Source organism: Entelurus aequoreus, linkage group LG22, assembly GCF_033978785.1.
Source record: "Entelurus aequoreus isolate RoL-2023_Sb linkage group LG22, RoL_Eaeq_v1.1, whole genome shotgun sequence".
NCBI lineage: Eukaryota > Metazoa > Chordata > Actinopteri > Syngnathiformes > Syngnathidae > Entelurus > Entelurus aequoreus.
This window is the reverse complement of record NC_084752.1, coordinates 694,854-712,378: the sequence shown is the minus strand read 5'-3', so window position 1 is coordinate 712,378 and position 17,525 is coordinate 694,854. Positions and strand designations below refer to the sequence as shown.

General features: G+C 38.1%; 1 protein-coding gene and 1 long non-coding RNA gene across 10 annotated transcripts in view; one reads left to right on the top strand and one right to left on the bottom strand.

Annotated features, from left to right (window-relative positions):
• The window catches only part of LOC133639584 (lymphoid enhancer-binding factor 1-like), a 222,460-nt gene that overhangs the window by 135,699 nt on the left and 69,236 nt on the right, over positions 1–17,525 (top strand). The window lies entirely within an intron of this gene.
• The window catches only part of LOC133639587 (uncharacterized), a 57,370-nt gene continuing 51,534 nt past the window's right edge, over positions 11,690–17,525 (bottom strand). Inside the window, exon 3 of the long non-coding RNA XR_009823821.1 lies at positions 11,690–11,871. This is a non-coding gene — a long non-coding RNA (uncharacterized LOC133639587). The remainder of the gene's footprint in view (positions 11,872–17,525) is intronic.

The following is a 17,525-nucleotide window of genomic DNA, read 5'->3' as shown; positions in this document are numbered from 1 at the left end:
CTTCTTTAATGTGCGACTTGAGGTGCATTTGTCTGCTGAAGCGTGCCCCACAATTTTTGCATTTTTTCCAAACATTTTTGATGTATGAATACTAGGGGTGTAACGGTACACAAAAATTTTGGTTCGGTACGTACCTCGGTTTAGAGGTCACGGTTCGGTTCATTTTCGGTACAGTAAAAAAACAACAAAATATACATTTTTTGGTTATTTATTTACCAAATTTGTAAACAATGGCTTTATACTTTTAACATTGGGAACACTATAATAATTCTGCCCACGTTAATCAACATTAAACTGCCTCAAGTTGTTGCTCAGATTAAATAAAATGACAAAACTTTTCTTCTACATATAAAAAGTGCAACATTAAACAGTTTCAAGTCAACTCCATCCATCCATCCATTTTCTACCGCTTATTCCCTTCGTTTGGGAAGCCTGTAGTTGATTTATTATGTAAATGTTATATTTGTATCAACATGTGATAGCAGGGACCCTGCCATTCAAAACTAGCCTGCTGCATTACTAATGATTCATGGAACTATAGCTGAGAAAATAGTACAATAGCAATAGGAGAGACTATTCATCCCTGAACACCATGGAGTTCATGTAGGCTTAATGATGCACTTACATTATTATATCAACTATCAGAGACAGAAACTCTTCATTTAACATAATGTCCTTTTTTGCTGCTTCAACACAGCTCAATCAACACAGAAAAGGTCAAGTGAAATAACAGACAGGGCTTTGCTGTCCGTAACACACACACACCGCAAAATGAGCTAACGTTACGCTAAAAGCGAATTAGCCTTCACCTCAAGCCAGGACTGCGAGCGAGCTGAGCTGCCTTTTATATTTCTAGAAGGTCAACGGGCTCATAGTGATGTTACTAGTAGTTGACTGGGAGGTGTTTATTATCATTTGGGAAGAGTCCGCTGCCTGATGCTTACCTGCTAAACGCTAAGCACGGACTACATGCGCTCTCAATACGCACTGCTGATGGGCTGTTACCGCTCTGAATATGCACTGCTGATTGGTAACCAATCAGATGGTTGTGTGGGCGGGACAATGCTGGGTGCTGTGTAGAGGACTGACAGAAACAGAGGCAGAAGGAAGCGGAGGCGGCTACTTAATATGTTCGTGTGGAAACTCGTTCGGTACACCTCCGAACCGAACCGGAACCCCCGTCTTGAAACGGTTCAAAACAAATACACGTACCGTTACACCCCTAATGAATACCCTTTATCAGGGTTATTAAGGACCACTAAATTGCTCTAGGGGCCACATTTCCAGAACCCTAAAGACCAGGGGGCGGACTTTTCCCTTTGGTATTATTTATTATTTTGAAATCCACCATTCTCTGTAATGGTTTATTTCCTTTGTGGAAAAAATAGTCGCGTTGTGCAAAGTACAAATGTCCACTGCAGTGGACGCTGGCATTTAGGAGTTTAACATGTCAATGCAAGGATCTGCCAATGTGTTAACACTGCTCCGAGTTCCTCTATCCAACAGGAGCATTCCAGTGTTTTTAGGAATTTGATGTAAAAATGTAAGTCTCTCCCAAGGTTTCAACAGGCCGCTAGTTAAATAACTCTGGGCTAAATAGAATAAGTTATGACGCTTCGGGGGATTTGTTTGCAATTTTTGCTCATAGTAATCGAATTTCCCTCATAGTAAATCATAGAAATAGAGCACATCTGTTTATTAACTGTACAGGCAATGTTTTAAATAACATTTGATATCATCAACTGCCCTAATAGTAAAAACAGGTTAACCAATATAAAGCCTACAATTTCAAATTAGGTGATGTTGCATTTGGAAGGTTTGTCCAATTTTAGATGCAATTTTTTTTAAACACATTCCTTCATGTGCTGAAGTAAACACACACTTGTTTCCCTTTCAAAACACTATTTTGTATGAATAATAGAACCTATATGTTGCTTTTATTTAGCATATAATTTTGTAAACACAATATATTCTGTACAAGCAGCTCTTAAATGTGTGTTTTCTACTAATTACAGTACTTTTATGTTCAAAATTCTGATGCGATCAGGCTCTTGCTAGGTGCTAAGATCATTATTGCAATATTTAGTAACTGAGGGTGTTAATGGGTTCCACCATTTTTGGCGGGCTTTGATGATTTAGACCAGACCTGGGCATTTTGCGGCCCGCAGGCCACATCCGGCCCTTTGTGCGTGAGGCCAATCATAAATTACAAAATAAATTTTAAAAAGTATCAATGTCGAGTGTGCAATACAACGGTGCTGCTTTTGTTTTGAAAAGCGTTATTTGTATTACTTCCGTGTGGACGTATGCGCGTGCGTGATTTTGAGTGAATGTGATCAGCGGCAATCACAAATTACAAAATACATTTTAAAAAACATATATGTCGTGCGTGCAATACAACTGTGCTGCTTTTATTTTGAAAAGTGTTATGGGCGTATGTCCGTGTGTAACCTGTGAGTGAAGGTGCACAGCGACACATGATGCCCCCGAGATGTCAGCTCACGCTAAAAAAAAGAAAAGTTGATGACTAATGGCGTGTTTTCAACAAGACATGGACTGCCAAGTATTTCTTTACAGAAATTAAAGGTAAAGCCGTGTGCTTAATTTGTGGTACAAAGGTTGCTGTGTTTAAAGAATATCATTTGAATCGCCACTACACGACGAAGCACGAGGAAAAATACCGGTATCTGTATGATGAAGCGCGCGCAAGGGAGGCTGATGCGTTGATGGTAAAACTGCAAACCCAACAAGGACTTTTGCCAAATTTCACACCCCAGAGATGCAGCCGTCAGGACAAGTTTCGTCATTTCTCACAAAATCGCCAGAAAAAGTAAGGCGTTTTCTGACGGAGAGTTGGACTCTGTTGCGCTGATATGCCTGGAGAAGAGGGGCGCATTTGAAAACGTGTCACTCTCCCGACGCACTGTAGCGAGGCGGGTTGAGACCATCTCAGACCATTTCACATAGACTAATATAAATATTTAAGGATTAAGAGTTTAAATAAAACCATCAAAAGCAATCTGCTTTTGTATAAAGTTAAGTTAGGTTAAATGAAATCATTATTTTTTTAAATTTATTTATTTATTTATTTTTACCTTATGGTATATCAAAAATAATATTGAGCAAAATGTAATTGAAATATTGTCGATGTGGCCCTCCAGCAGTGCTCGGGTTGCTCATGCGGCCCCCGGTAAAAATTAATTGCCCACCCCTGATTTAGACTCTGAGATCGGCCTGGTTTTATAGTAGATTCATTCGGGATTTGGTCACAGCCATCATGCAGCATTTGGTACCTAAAATGAATAATTTTGCATCTAAAAAGGAATATTGTAGCTTACAGCATAGCGGTCAAATGGTATGGCCTTTACCATACTTCCTCTTTCACGTTTCCTATATCCTTAACTGAATAGGTGAATGAATACACATTGCCTAATACCTAGTGATTACGTCATCATACAGCCACTTGAATGCCCGTGTGACCAGCACCTCCTTCATCCCTGCAGACACCCCCACACATACGTTGCTCTTTAAAAACCCAAATTCTGCGTCCTATACAGTAACAACCACTCATACAGTATATTCTACTCTTGTGCTGTTTGTGATGCTGTGGGGACAAAGTGTGTTTTCTCATTGTGTCAGCATCTTAAGCCTGTTCATGAGTCAAGTCCACCTTTTCATGGCCTCAGTATGGCTTAGAGTATGACTTACAGTTTTGCTCGAGAAGGCCTAACAGGCCCTCAGGCTCCCCTGCTGTGGAGTCAGTCAGTATTTGTAATGGCCTAAATATCAGGCCAGCTGCAGGTCCCCGAGCTGGAGGCTTCCTGCGTCTCCTTGCAGCTGTCCACGCTAATGCCGTTATGTCCACACATGCGTTTATGCATCCCAGTCAGGATCTAATACAGATAAGGGTTTTTATATACCTACTTTCCATTAAACCCTGTTCCATTTTTCACCAAATTGTTTAGACTATGAAGGCAATAAGACAATATAATTTTAATTTTTTTGGGCTCAGTTTTTTTGCTCATTCAATATTGGGAATGTTCTAAACTGGAGTTTCCATGCCAATGTGATATTGAGTAAACTGATGTAGGCCACACTACAAAAGTCAGTGTTCAATAACAAGAAAAAAATATACAAAAATGAGGGGTATTTTATTTAAACTAAGCAAAATTATCTGCCAATAGAACAAGAAAATTTGGCTTGTCAAGACTTTCCAAAACAATTTAAATTAGCTAACTTCAATGAAGCCAAAAATAGCTTAAAATAAGTATATTCTCACTAATAACAAGTGTACTTTTCTTGGTAGAAAAAAAAGAGACCTTTTTGCTCAATATGTTGAAAAATATTCTTAAATGAAGTAAATGCTAGTGCCATTATCTTGACATAATGATATGTGCTCGGCATTACATTTCTTGAAAGCAGCAAACTTATACTAAAAACGAATTTATTGTTCTTAATGGAAAGGCAACAAGGCAAGCGCTTGTTACTCTCAGGGTCTCCTAGCCGCTCAGGCAAATCATATTGTCTAAAAATGCCTTTTTCCATGGATAACATGACATCATCGCACCAAGTGCGTGCTTTTTCAGTCAATTAGTGCGCATATATACAGCCCGGCCCCCGGCCAAAAAATGTTTTCTTGTAGTTTTGAAGAATTTATCTGAATGTGCATGAACTATTTCTGTTCAAAATTGTTTGAAATGTCACATGTTAAATGTTTAAATATTAACTGTCAGTTTACTGTACTGTACCAACTGTACTACTTTATGAGTACGTATGTTCTATTGTTTCATTGAAAATAAAACAGCAAAGTCCATTTGGCTGTCTTCCGATTTAATTTGACAAAATTGTGTCAAAGTCATGATTTTTTTTTTTCATGCTTGAAATAAGAAATGATGACTTTAAAAAAGTAGTTTTCTACTTGTGAGTGTTGATGACACAACAGTTGATATTCTAGTTTCAAGCATGTTATACTCTACTATAGGTCATCAAATCTCAGCAACAAGCTGTAATATCTTACTGACATCATTTAGGAGCAAAACCCTTAAAACAAGTAAAACACTCTAACATCAAATCTGCTTAGTGAGATGAATTATCTTATCAGACAGAAAATAAGCAAATATCTCCCTTATTTGAGATATTTCATCTTACTTAGATTTCACTTTTTGCAGTGCATAGTTGACGTCATGTTAGAGTTGGGCGATATGGGGAAAAAAATCAGTCAATATCGATATGTATCTCGATATTAATTAAATCACTATTTTGTCGTGTTTAAATGTTACATTGCAAATAAGTCAGATGTGAAGACATCTGAAGATTATTCTTGATTGAAATTTGTATTTATGGTCAGGGGTTGAATATGAAGGTGGACTCAAGAACATAATGCAACTGTTTCAGATATAATATACATTATCTTACTGTATAGTTTTACACACACCGCTAATATTTTTTTGCAAATGTCATTTTGCTCACATATAACATGTATGTTATTAATATTAAAACTATTTTTACTGTGTAATTTACGTGCGCATGGGTGAAAGATTACGGCTGCGCACATACACAAGCACAATTCCAGAGATGAGGGCAACAATTTGCATTGTGTAATGTGCAACATTGTGTCATGTTTTAAACCTTATTTAACAACTAAACAGGAAGTTATCTACGTATGAGCATTTGTTTCATTTGGTCCAGCGGTACACATGCGGCGGTCACCTTTTGATGCAAACCGGTTATTAAAACAAAATAATTTTTCATTTCAATGTGGTCTGATTTTAAATATTATACACACATCCTTGTACATGTAATATGTCACTTTATGCATGCACAGATGATAAATGTTTGGCGAAACCCATCCAAAAGTGACACCATTTCTCCATAGATTGTGTAATAGATAGATGCACGTTACGCAAAAAAACCCAAAAAACTTAATCTATTTCACTACATCCCGTTAAGACGTTAAATCCGGCTCGCCGAATGTTTCCAGATAATTTTTTAAAGACATTTTAACATCGAAACTGAAGCCGTCATTATGAAGTGCAGTGCTGTTTTCAAATTACAGTGGGTCTTGAACTATAGAAAGTATTTATTTCAGTAGTTGGAATCGGTGCTTTTGAGTGATATACGGGTTATTATGGTTCTCTATGTCACTGCATCTCTGACGAGGCACCAAGCAGTGTGGGCGGGGTTTGTTTCCAGAGCAGCCAGCCTGAAACGCGTGTGTTGAGGACAGACGCTGAAGCAGATTTTTTACAACAAAATTTTGCAGAAAAGTGCTTTAAAGATGGTAGATTTTTTTCCCGTTTGCGTTCATATTTCGTCGTGTTTGTTGCATTTTTGTAGCGTTTTGCTTGATTGAGGAGCAACGTTCTTATGTTGTTAATATTCAGTGTTTTATCGTTCATAGTTTATACTGTAAATCCCACATTCTTTATTTTCATGTACATTCTGCGTGTCTCATTCAGTGAAAAAAATTTAAAATTCCTTTCCGTTTTTTGAGATGGTCTGTCATAACGCTTTTAGCGTTCTATCAGACATTATTGTGGGTTTTTGTATTATTGTTTCTGAAAAAAGGGAGCCAAGCATACATATTGTACAGCAGATATATATATTATACACGCACACACACCGGCCCCAAGACACATTTTTTTCTCTCAATGTGGCACCCGAGTCAATAATTGCCCAGGTCTGATCTATTTTATGCTAAAAACAAGACAATATTCAAACTTATACAAATCATAAACTCACTTCTGACATGTTTTCAAGTTTATTATGAATATTTTACACTTTTTGTTGGATATAATCGGTCCTACCCCCACTACTTAAAGCCGTTAGCATCACACACTTCACTCGGCCAAGTCTCATGACAGAGCGAGACCTCAATTTCACCTTGGCCACAAATAATGTTTGTACTGCATAGCGTTGATCAGGCCAGTCTTACGTCTTTTAGATTGTGGAATAATTAATAATGAACTTTTAAGGAAAAGTTATTTCCCGATATCGTTATCGTTTTATCACCTAGCCCAGACCTGGGCAAATTAAGGCCCGGGGGCCACATGCGGCCCGTTAAGCTTTTCAATCTGGCCCGCCGGACATTCCCAAATCATTTTTTCAGATCTTTAAGATGGAAACTAGCTGCCATTATGATGTGCACTCATGTTTTCTAATGACCGCAAGTCTTGAACTATACAAAGCATTTCAATGGTTGGAATCTGCGCTTATGGATGATATACCAGTTACTATGGCAATCGAATTAGTTACTATGGTAATCGAATTAGTTACTATGGTCATGTAATTAGTTACTATGGTAATCTACGTCACAGCAGCTCAGACGAGGCACCAAGCAGTGTAGGCGGGAAGTGTTTCCACAGACGCGGAAGGAGATTTTCACAACAAAGCTTAGTGATGTATCAGATATATCAGATTGTAGGTGGCTTTATTTTGTACCCTTCACGTTCATATTTCACTGTTTGTTGCATTTTTGTTGTGTTCCACTTGATTGTAAAATGTGTCGATCGAAAGCGGGTGTGACATTCATATTTTGTCAATATTCAGTGTTTTATCGTTCATAGAAAAATGTGAATTTCCATTACGTTTTTTAAGGCGGTCTGTCATAACGTTTTTAGCATTCAATCAGACATTATTGTGAGGTTTTGTATTAGTGTTCCTAAAAATAGATATACCGGCCCCCAGACACATTTTTTTCTCTAAATGTGGCCCCCGAGTCAAAATAATTGCCCAGGCCTGACCTAGCCCTACTTCATGTGCTTTGGACTGAGACGGAATCAACAGCGCCTCTGCTGGTTGCAGTCAGGTTGTGCACTCCCATTTAGAGGCGCCATTAATTCCAAACAATCAGTAGACTAAAGCGCTATTATGCCTTCTCGTCCCCATCACTTCATCCACATGTGAGCCAAATTGTCTTTATCGCCACAGTCACATTGAAGCACTTGAGGAGGTCCGCATGGAGAGCAACCAGAGGAAATGACAGATGTGTGAGGCCAACACTTTTCAAGCCTCACTTTGGTTTCAACGGGCCTTTTTTTCTGCCCAAATCTTCTCTCTTCAAACCCTCTTTAGTAAAAAACTGTAGTATTTTTAATGCCTTTGTCTCACTCTAGTAAAAAAAAAAAAAAAGCTGATAGAAGCACTACAAGCCAAAAGGCCTCTGGCTGCTGCACGCCGCCACCACGGCCACTGCAGTATATCTGCAGGCCTGGGATCAGTTTTCACCCAGATCAAAGGCTCCCGCTTTCTTTCATTCCCCTCCACCCCCCCCATCCCCCCCCATCCCCAGTAGTTTAGATTGATTTCCATTCACCATGACATTCCTGCACATGCCGTCCAGCCATGACAGAGCTGTCGGGAGCCGCTGATTGTCAGCAGATTTCTTTGTGGTATTTTTTTATTTCTTTTTTGCCATTCTAAGTCGCCCCCTCAACATGCAGAGACTGCTGGACGGGTTTCAAGCTGTATGTCGGCGGCTATTGGTTGGTGTGGGTTTGGAAATGCGGCCTGCTTCAAAGAGGTGGCTGCTGAGTTTATTGACGCTCTGATGCTAATGTGTTTTAGGTTCGACGTGTGCTTGATGTAGCGTAACACTGGCGGGCGCTCATCTGCGATTCATTTGAAGGGATTTTCAGACCCACTAATTTTGTAAACATGCACTGCAAGCTCCAACCATAATAATACAAATATAATACCTCTTTGACTGTCAAACAAAACTGAGCTCATTCTTACAGCTCTTGTATTGGGTTGCAGGTAGAGATGTCCGATAATGGCTTTTTTGCCGATATCCAATATTCCGATATTGTCCAACTCTTAATTACCAATACCGATATCAACCGATACCGATATATACAGTGGTGGAATCAACACATTATTATGCCTAATTTAGTTGTGATGCCCCGCTGGATGCATTAAACAATGTAACAAGGGTTTCCAAAATAAATCAACTCCAGTTATGTAAAAAAGTGCCGACATGGCACTGCCATATTTATTATTCAAGTCACAAAGTGCATTATTTTTTTTAACATGCCTCAAAACAATAACAGTGCAATACTTTTTCATAACATGGTCACTACTGCCTACTTTCTCTTGTTATATTCTTATTTTACTGTTATATTTTTATTCTCATTGTTGCTTTTTATTTTTATTCTTATTGTAATGTTTATCTATTCTGTTTCCATTTGTACCCCCATTATTTACTTTTTAAATTCCATCTCAATTCTGTACACTGCTGCTGGAATTTAAATTTTCCTGAGGGAACTCTCCTGAAGGAATCAATAAAGTACGATCTATCTATCTATCTATCTATCTATCTATCTATCTATCTATCTATCTATCTATCCATCTATCTATCTATCTATCTATCTATCTATCTATCTATCTATCTATCTATCCAAACAGCAGCTTGGAATTTGGGACATGCTCTCCCTGAGAGAGACTATGAGGTGGGCGGGGTTGGGGTGGGTGGGGGTAGGGGGTAGCGGGGGGGTTTATATTGTAGCGTCCCGGAAGAGTTAGTGCTGCAAGGGGTTTTGGGTATTTGTTCTGTTGTGTTTATGTTGTGTTACGGTGCGGATGTTCTCCCGAAATGTGTTTGTCATTCTTGTTTGGTGTGGGTTCACAGTGTGGCGCATATTTGTAACAGTGTTAAACTTGTTTATACGGCCACTGTTGACCAAGTATGCCTTGCATTAATTTGTGTTGAGAACGGCCAGTAGATATTATGTGACTGGGACGGCACGCACGCAAAGGAAATGCCTTCAAGGTTTATTGGCACTCTGTACTTCTCCCTACGTCCGTGTACACAGCGGCCTTTTAAAACGTCATACATTTTACTTTTAGAAACCGATACCGATAATTATGAAACCGATATCGATAATTTCCGATATTACATTTTAAAGCATTTATCGGCCGATAATATCGGCAGCCCGATATAATTGGACATCCCTAGTTGCAGGTGTACCGATTATTATAGCACCCCTATGAGTACATCTTCATGACCTTTACCCCAAGTAAGAAGATTATATAACTTAGATGCTCCCAAAAACTACTGTATTTTCCAGACTATAGAGCAGGGGTGGGCAAACTTTTTGGCTCAGGGGCCACATTGGCTTTTGACATTTGACAAACGGGCCGGGCGAACACATGATGCATTTCAAAGCATACCATATATGTAGAAACTACGAGTAGACTTCCCAAACATGGGCTATACATCTATTTTCAACAATATCATATCAGAACCTCAAAGAAACACAAAAATGGTATTACAGGGTTAACACTTACATTCTCTTTCAGTCGGAGCAGTGTTGTTAATCACCCTTTTTTGCCAATGCGTCGAAGTTATGTTGTGGCAATTCTCAAAACAGATATTTGCCTAATTTTGTTCTAATATTTAGCAGGCCAGATTAAAAAGACCAACGGACTGAATGTGGCCCCCGGGCCGTAGTTTGCCTATCACTGCTATAGAGCATACCGGTAAATTTTTGAAAAAAAAATGTCCCCATGTATTAGTCGCACTGGACTATAAACCGCAGATATATTCGTTTGTGAAATGAATTATTTACATGAAAATATTTTGTAAATGTTTATTTACATACCTTAATTTTTTCCAAACGGTGCCTGTAACATGACAGCAAAACGGCTGATCAAACAAAACAAAAGTCATCGTCATGGACCCACTAGCTGCGAAAGGTAACTCTCCAATCAGCTAAGCAGACTCAATAACTCCATGGAGATGTTTTGGTGAATTTACTGAGGAGTTTGTGAAACTGAAACAATACAAAAATAATGCCATTGTAAGTTAATAATACTTACAAAAACACTTGTAAAAACGTGTTAGTATATTAGCAAATGCAAATGACGCTTGCTTTATTACATTACGATAGCATGCACAAATAAGCATGAAAACACGCTTACAGACATCACACATGGGACTGTTTAGTAAGTATAAACAATTTGAGTTATATTGTAACACTTACAAACGTTGCTTGGAGTGATGAATGAAAAATTCAAACGAGTAGAAACGCTATGGACGAATGGAAGACAGAATGGCACTTCTACCTCCGGTTGAAAGCCAGTCTAAAAAGAAGGGCACTGCAGCACCTGCAGTGAGCGAAATCGTCAAAAAGATAGCGCCGTAGCACAAACAATAACACACCTTTTCAGTGGGATTTGTATGGTTTCTTTGAAACGATTTGCATTATGGCCGTCAGCGAAGAAAAATCCATAACTAAGCCACACCGATATAAGCCGTAGGAAAAAGTAGCGGCTTATAGTCCGGCATTTAGTAGTTAAAGGGGAAATCATTGCGTGGTATTAGTTTGTCCGTCCCCCTTAATGTGCAGCCTTGTTGCTAATTTAAATGGCTTTAACAAAAAGCTATTGTTGCTAATTCAAATGGCTTTAACAATAAGCTGTCTGCATAGAACAAAGCCAAAGAGAGTTGATTACATGGTTGATCTCCTTCATCTCTAAATGGGGATTTGCAGTGTGATGGTCAGAAGGCTTTTTCAGTAGAAAGAAATGATAAGGTTGTCATCGCTTTAAATATCTCTTTTTTCACGTTTTGAGGTTGTCTGACTGAGTGCCCAAAACTCTAAATTTAGCGATGACAGGATTCTAAAAACAGATCTCTGCACGTGCAATGTGACTACGTGTATTTTTAAACAGTCTAAAATCTATTCCGGGAACAGCCTGCTGCTGTCATGTGAGACTAAACCACACCACAAGGTTAAAAGAAATATGGAGGAAGCATGGTTCTTAGCTGGACTGAGCGTGTGCAGGTGATCTCCATCTGTGTTGGGACAGCTGGAGGAGGAAAAGGGTTGGAGCGTTGCAGAAGCTTTGGGGGTTGCAGTTAAGCCCGTTTTCCTAAAAGAGAGAAGAGTTTTTGCTCAGTTAGGTTAAGTATGTTGTTTCTATTGTCATAGAAAACTGGGAGCACCGTCTATACCAGGGGTCACCAACGATAGGTAGCCCGTAAGGACCAGATGAGTAGCCCGCTGGCCTGTTCTAAAAATAGCTCAAATAGCAGCACTTACCAGTGAGCTGCCTCTATTTTTTTAATTTTATTTATTTACTAGCAAGCTGGTCTCTCTTTGCCCGACATTTTTAATTCTAAGAGAGACAAAACTCAAATAGAATTTGAAAATCCAAGAAAATATTTTAAAGACTTGGTCCTCACTTGTTTAAATAAATAAATTAATGTATTTACTTTGCTTCTTATAACTTTCAGAAAGACAATTTTAGAGAAAAAATACAACCCTAAAAGTGATTTTAGGATTTTTAAACACATATACCTTTTTACCTTTTAAATTCCTTCCACTTCTTTCCTGACAATTTAAATCAATGTTCAAGTAAATTAATTTTTTTATTGTAAAAAATAATAAATACATTTTAATTTAATTCTTCATTTCAGCTTCTGTTTTTTCGACGAAGAATATTTGTGAAATATTTCTTCAAACTTACTATGATTCAAATTTTTAAAAAAAATTCTGGCAAATCTACAAAATCTGTAGAATCAAATGTAAATCTTATTTCAGAGTATTAGAATTTCTTTTAAAATTTTTGTTCTGGAAAATCTAGAAGAAATAATGATTTGTCTTTGTTAGAAATATAGCTTGGTCCAATTTGTTATATATTCTAACAAAGTGTAGATTGGATTTTAACCTATTTAAAACGTGTCATCAAAATTCTAAAATTAATCTTAATCAGGAAAAATTACTAATGATGTTCCATAAATTCTTTTTTTAATTTTTTCAAAAAGATTCGAATTAGCTAGTTTTTTTCCTCTTTTTTTCGGTTGAATTTTGAATTTTAACGAGTCGAAATTGAAGATAAACTATGTTTCAAAATGTAATGGTCATTTTTTTCGTGTTTTCTCCTCTTTTAAACCGTTCAATTAAGTGTAAATATCATTAATTATTAATAATAACATAGAGTTAAAGGTAAATTGAGCAAATTGGCTATTTCTGGCAATTTATTGAAGTGTGTATCAAACTGGTAGCCCTTCGCATTAATCACTACCCAAGAAGTATCTCTTGCTTTCAAAAAGGTTGGTGACCCCTGCTCTATACGGACATGGTTTAGGGACCACAGAGTGTCAGGTTTAAGTCCTGCTGTGAATATAAATGATGTAAAATCTGACTGGTTGTTGAGTAGCTGTGGTTAAACAAGGCACCAAACTCCCCAAAATGGACAAGAGCAAAATTGGTTGAGTTGCTCTCTCATTCCTCTTTCCATCCTTTCCACCAAATGTTTTACTTCACTACCGTGTGCATTTTGGGGTGTTTCCATTGTGAAAAGCTACCGAAATATACCACCCAAATGGTTCCGACCACATTTTTCTCAGCCCTACGTTGGGGCACTAGAAACAAAAGGCTATACATTGAAGTGAATAACAATAACTGTGTGGTACTACTTAATGGTTTACAATACAACAAGAACTGACATTTTGAATTCCACATTACCCTGCTTCTATGATGTTCCACTATTAATGGAGCAGAGCAAACACCATAAGGTGGAAAAACAACCATGATCAGAATTTACAGATTCAAACAGTACCTTTTAGAAAAACTGATTTGACCACTTTTCAGCACTCTTTCATTGGGTAATCATTGGCAGTGTTTAGTCTGTGGTGGGCCTGGTTCTGCTTCTTATTGGCAGGATCCAGTGAATGTTCAGTGAACCAGTGTGCGTGCTTGTATGGTTTCACAGAAAAGCCAGATCAGAGTTTTACTAAGTGGTGCTAAACCGTACCATGGCCTACCGACCTAAATTGTAGCGCCTGGCGAAATTGTGGCTTTAGAGTAGGCAGTTGCAGATCCTTGTGGCCGTTGGTTTGCAGTGCTTTTCCCCCCTTTTGATATAGTTGGAATGTGACGGATCTAGTCGGCCACAGCGTGGAATCACTAACCCGGGCTTACCTAACGGGATTTGGTAGGACTGCTCTGATGTCCCCCTCAGTGCCGTGTGTGCCCAGCACTCATGCCCTCAGTGCTACCGTGGAAGATCCTTGTAATTGAGAGTGCTTTGTGTACCAGCAACCATCCACGCTAAATGTACTTTAGAGGGCAGTTTCCTTGGGCGCAGTGGGACGTTTGGTCCCCGGAAGCAGCTGGATCACATGTGGTGGCAGCCTCATTGCATGTTCTGGAAGATTAATTAGTCTACAGCTGGATGACGTCAATAAAGCAAACAACCTACTTATGGAGGCAGTCGCAATGACACTGATGTCATCTGCTGTGCAGCTTTTATCAGGCAGCGTAAGATGTGTGTTGCACATAAAGGACAGTGCCAGGGACCTCACACACAAGAAACACTTGGCCCTTCTGAAAACCTTTTGTAGTGCCGCTGGAGCTCGGCTGTTTTTATAAACGGCGCCATTAACGCCCGCAGCGCGCCGATGCCGGTCGACACACTCGCTCCATATGTACGGCCGTAATGACGGCATGTGGTTGCAATCACCTTATCTGTTCGTTCCATGCGGTGAAATGGAGCTCAGCACTGAGCACACTGCGAGCTGTTCTTTAATATGAGAAACACAAGTCCAGATTCCAGTGTTGGTTTTTTTTTGCCACGGTTTAAGCGCATCAAAGGGGTCAAATTGTAGTCACTGATAGTGTAGTGGTTCACTCAACTGACTTCCATGCAGAGACTGCAGCTCCCTGTGGCACTATTGGTGTCATAGTTCACCCTCCTTATCAATATACCCATCTTATAATATTGAAGCAAAGAATAAAAACAAACATTTTCATGCGTCTTGGAGAGTGAAAGCTAATTGCGTGAGTATATTTCTCTGTACAAAATGCTATTGTCGTGACAAGTTGGACCAAAAAGCCTCCCATTTAACATCAAATGTATTTAATCGTATTGCGAGACACTTGTTTTAGACCTCTCCAAAGAGGTTGTTACTGTTGGTTAGCTGGCAGGATTGTGCAAACACTATCCAACCTATTTCTGAAGATTAGGAACATTTTCCTGAATTTTTCTCCGTGCATAAAGCATACACATTTCAGGCATATTTAGGAGATAGTATAGTACAGTGTACACTGCAAAAAGTCAAATCTAAGTCAGATGAAATATCTCAAATAAGGGTGATATTTGCTTATTTTCTGTCTGATAAGATCATTCTTCTCACTAAGCAGATTTTATGTTAGAGTTTTACTTGTTTGAAGTGTTTTGCTCCTAAATGATGTCAGTAAGATATTACAGCTTGTTGCTGAGATTTGATGAGCTATATTGAGTAAAACATGCTTGAAACTAGAATATCAACTGTTGTGTCATCAACACTCACAAGTAGAAAACTGCTTTTTTAAAGTAATAATTTCTTACTTCAAGCGTGAAATAACAAATCATGATGCCGAGCGCATATCATTATGTCAAGATAATGGCACTAGCATTTACTTCATTTAAGAATATTTTTCAACATATTGAGCAAAAAGGTCTCTTTTTTCCTAGCAAGAAAAGTGCACTTGTTATTAGTGAGAATATACTTATTTTAAGGTATTTTTGGCTTCATTGAAGTTAGCTAATTTTACTTGTTTTGGAAAGTCTTGACAAGCCAAATTTTCTTGTTCCATGAGCAGATAATTTTGCTTAGTTCAAATAAAATACCCCTAATTTTAGGTTTTTTTTCTTGTTTTTGAACACTGACTTTTTGCAGTGTAGGGATGTAACGATAAACGGTAATAATTATAACCGCAGTAAAACTCCCCACAGTGAGTGTTAATATTTCAAATTAAAATGATCGGAAAAACGTGATTTAGCACCAGTTTGTTAGAAAGGAAAGGACATACCTCAATCTTATCTTATGTAGACACATTAATCTCTAAGCATTAAGATATATTTGATTGTGCGCATTTAACCGACAAGATGCGCTCTCTTAGAACAGAGTGATTTTTTTGTACTCAGAGGAGTATGAGAAGAAGATGTTTTTATGGTGCGTTCAAGGATTGCTGAACAGAATAGGACACAACACCCGCCAGAAATTATAAATATTAACAGATTTTTTTAAACATATTTTTCATTTTAATAAATCTTAAAGTGCGACAGTAAAATACAATATTTAAAACAATAAAAGCTTAGTCATTAAAACAGATAAAATATTAAGACTAAAACACTGTCAGTGAAGCATAAGAAACACAATGCATGCAAAATAGTGGCTTTTCTAACTGTGCTGTGTTTATCTATTTTAGTTATTCAAAAAATAACTTGGTCAAAAGACTACAGTGTGTGTGTAAGTACTTTTTTAACACATTCAGCGTGATAGTAAATAATAATTTTGGTCGCAATCATAGTGATATGAAATGTTCATACTGTTGGTACACCTACCCTTTAATTGGTTCTTGAACAGGTTTCGTAAATAGAAAAGTCCATATATTGAAGCAAATTTCTCCATAAGAAAAAGTAAAAACATTAATTTGATTGATTGATTGAAACTTTTATTAGTAGATTGCACAATTCAGTACATATTCCATACAATTGACCACTAAATGGTAACACCCCAATAAGTTCCAGTTTTGACAAAAGTCCATATTTTAGTAAAAAGGTTGTACACTTTGAACATAATATAAAGCGCAATACAGTACTGTATATCAAACAAATGTAAAACAGGGATGATGGATCAACAAAGTCAGAAAACAACAACAGTTGAACTGTCCCTCTTCCTATTATGTGCAGCCACCCTGCACTCGCACACACACTCAGTACGTGTCCATGCACTAAATTAGTGCCATTTCTCAAATAGTTCTGCTATAAATAAACTCACACAACCCATTAAAACAGCTTAATCTGATCGTGTTCGGTTTTTGAAAAGTCGGACTAACACACCTGGATTATGCGATTCAAAACCAGATCTCTCGAGTGGGTGTGTGCACTTGGGGGGGGACCCTTTGTATCGCGCACGCATCTCAACGCGCGGGATATAACCTGAAAGCAGATCTCGTTAAATAAAAAAATAAGCAAAAACTGAAATGAAGAGGAGACTTTTTTATTAACTCCACAAATTAAAAGAACGGAACATTTTGAAGTGCATCTGTGGTAGAACGAAAGAAACTGAGTTTTATTAAAAAAGGTAGCTAAGGACATGTAGAATGGCAGCTTAATTCGGACTCCCGAACGAAATATGAATTAGAGGAAAAAGAATGAAGCAGGTGTACACTACCGTTCAAAAGTTTGGGGTCACCCAAACAATTTAGTGGAATAGCCTTCATTTCTAAGAACAAGAATAGACTGTCGAGTTTCAGATGAAAGTTCTCTTTTTCTGGCCATTTTGAGCGTTTAATTGAGCCCACAAATGTGATGCTCCAGAAAGTCAATCTGCTCAAAGGAAGGTCAGTTTTGTAGCTTCTGTAACGAGCTAAAGTGTTTTCAGATGTGTGAACATGATTGCACAAGGGTTTTCTAATCATCAATTAGCCTTCTGAGCCAATGAGCAAACACATTGTACCATTAGAACACTGGAGTGATAGTTGCTGGAAATGGGCCTATGTAGATATTGCAGCAAAAAGCAGACATTTGCAGCT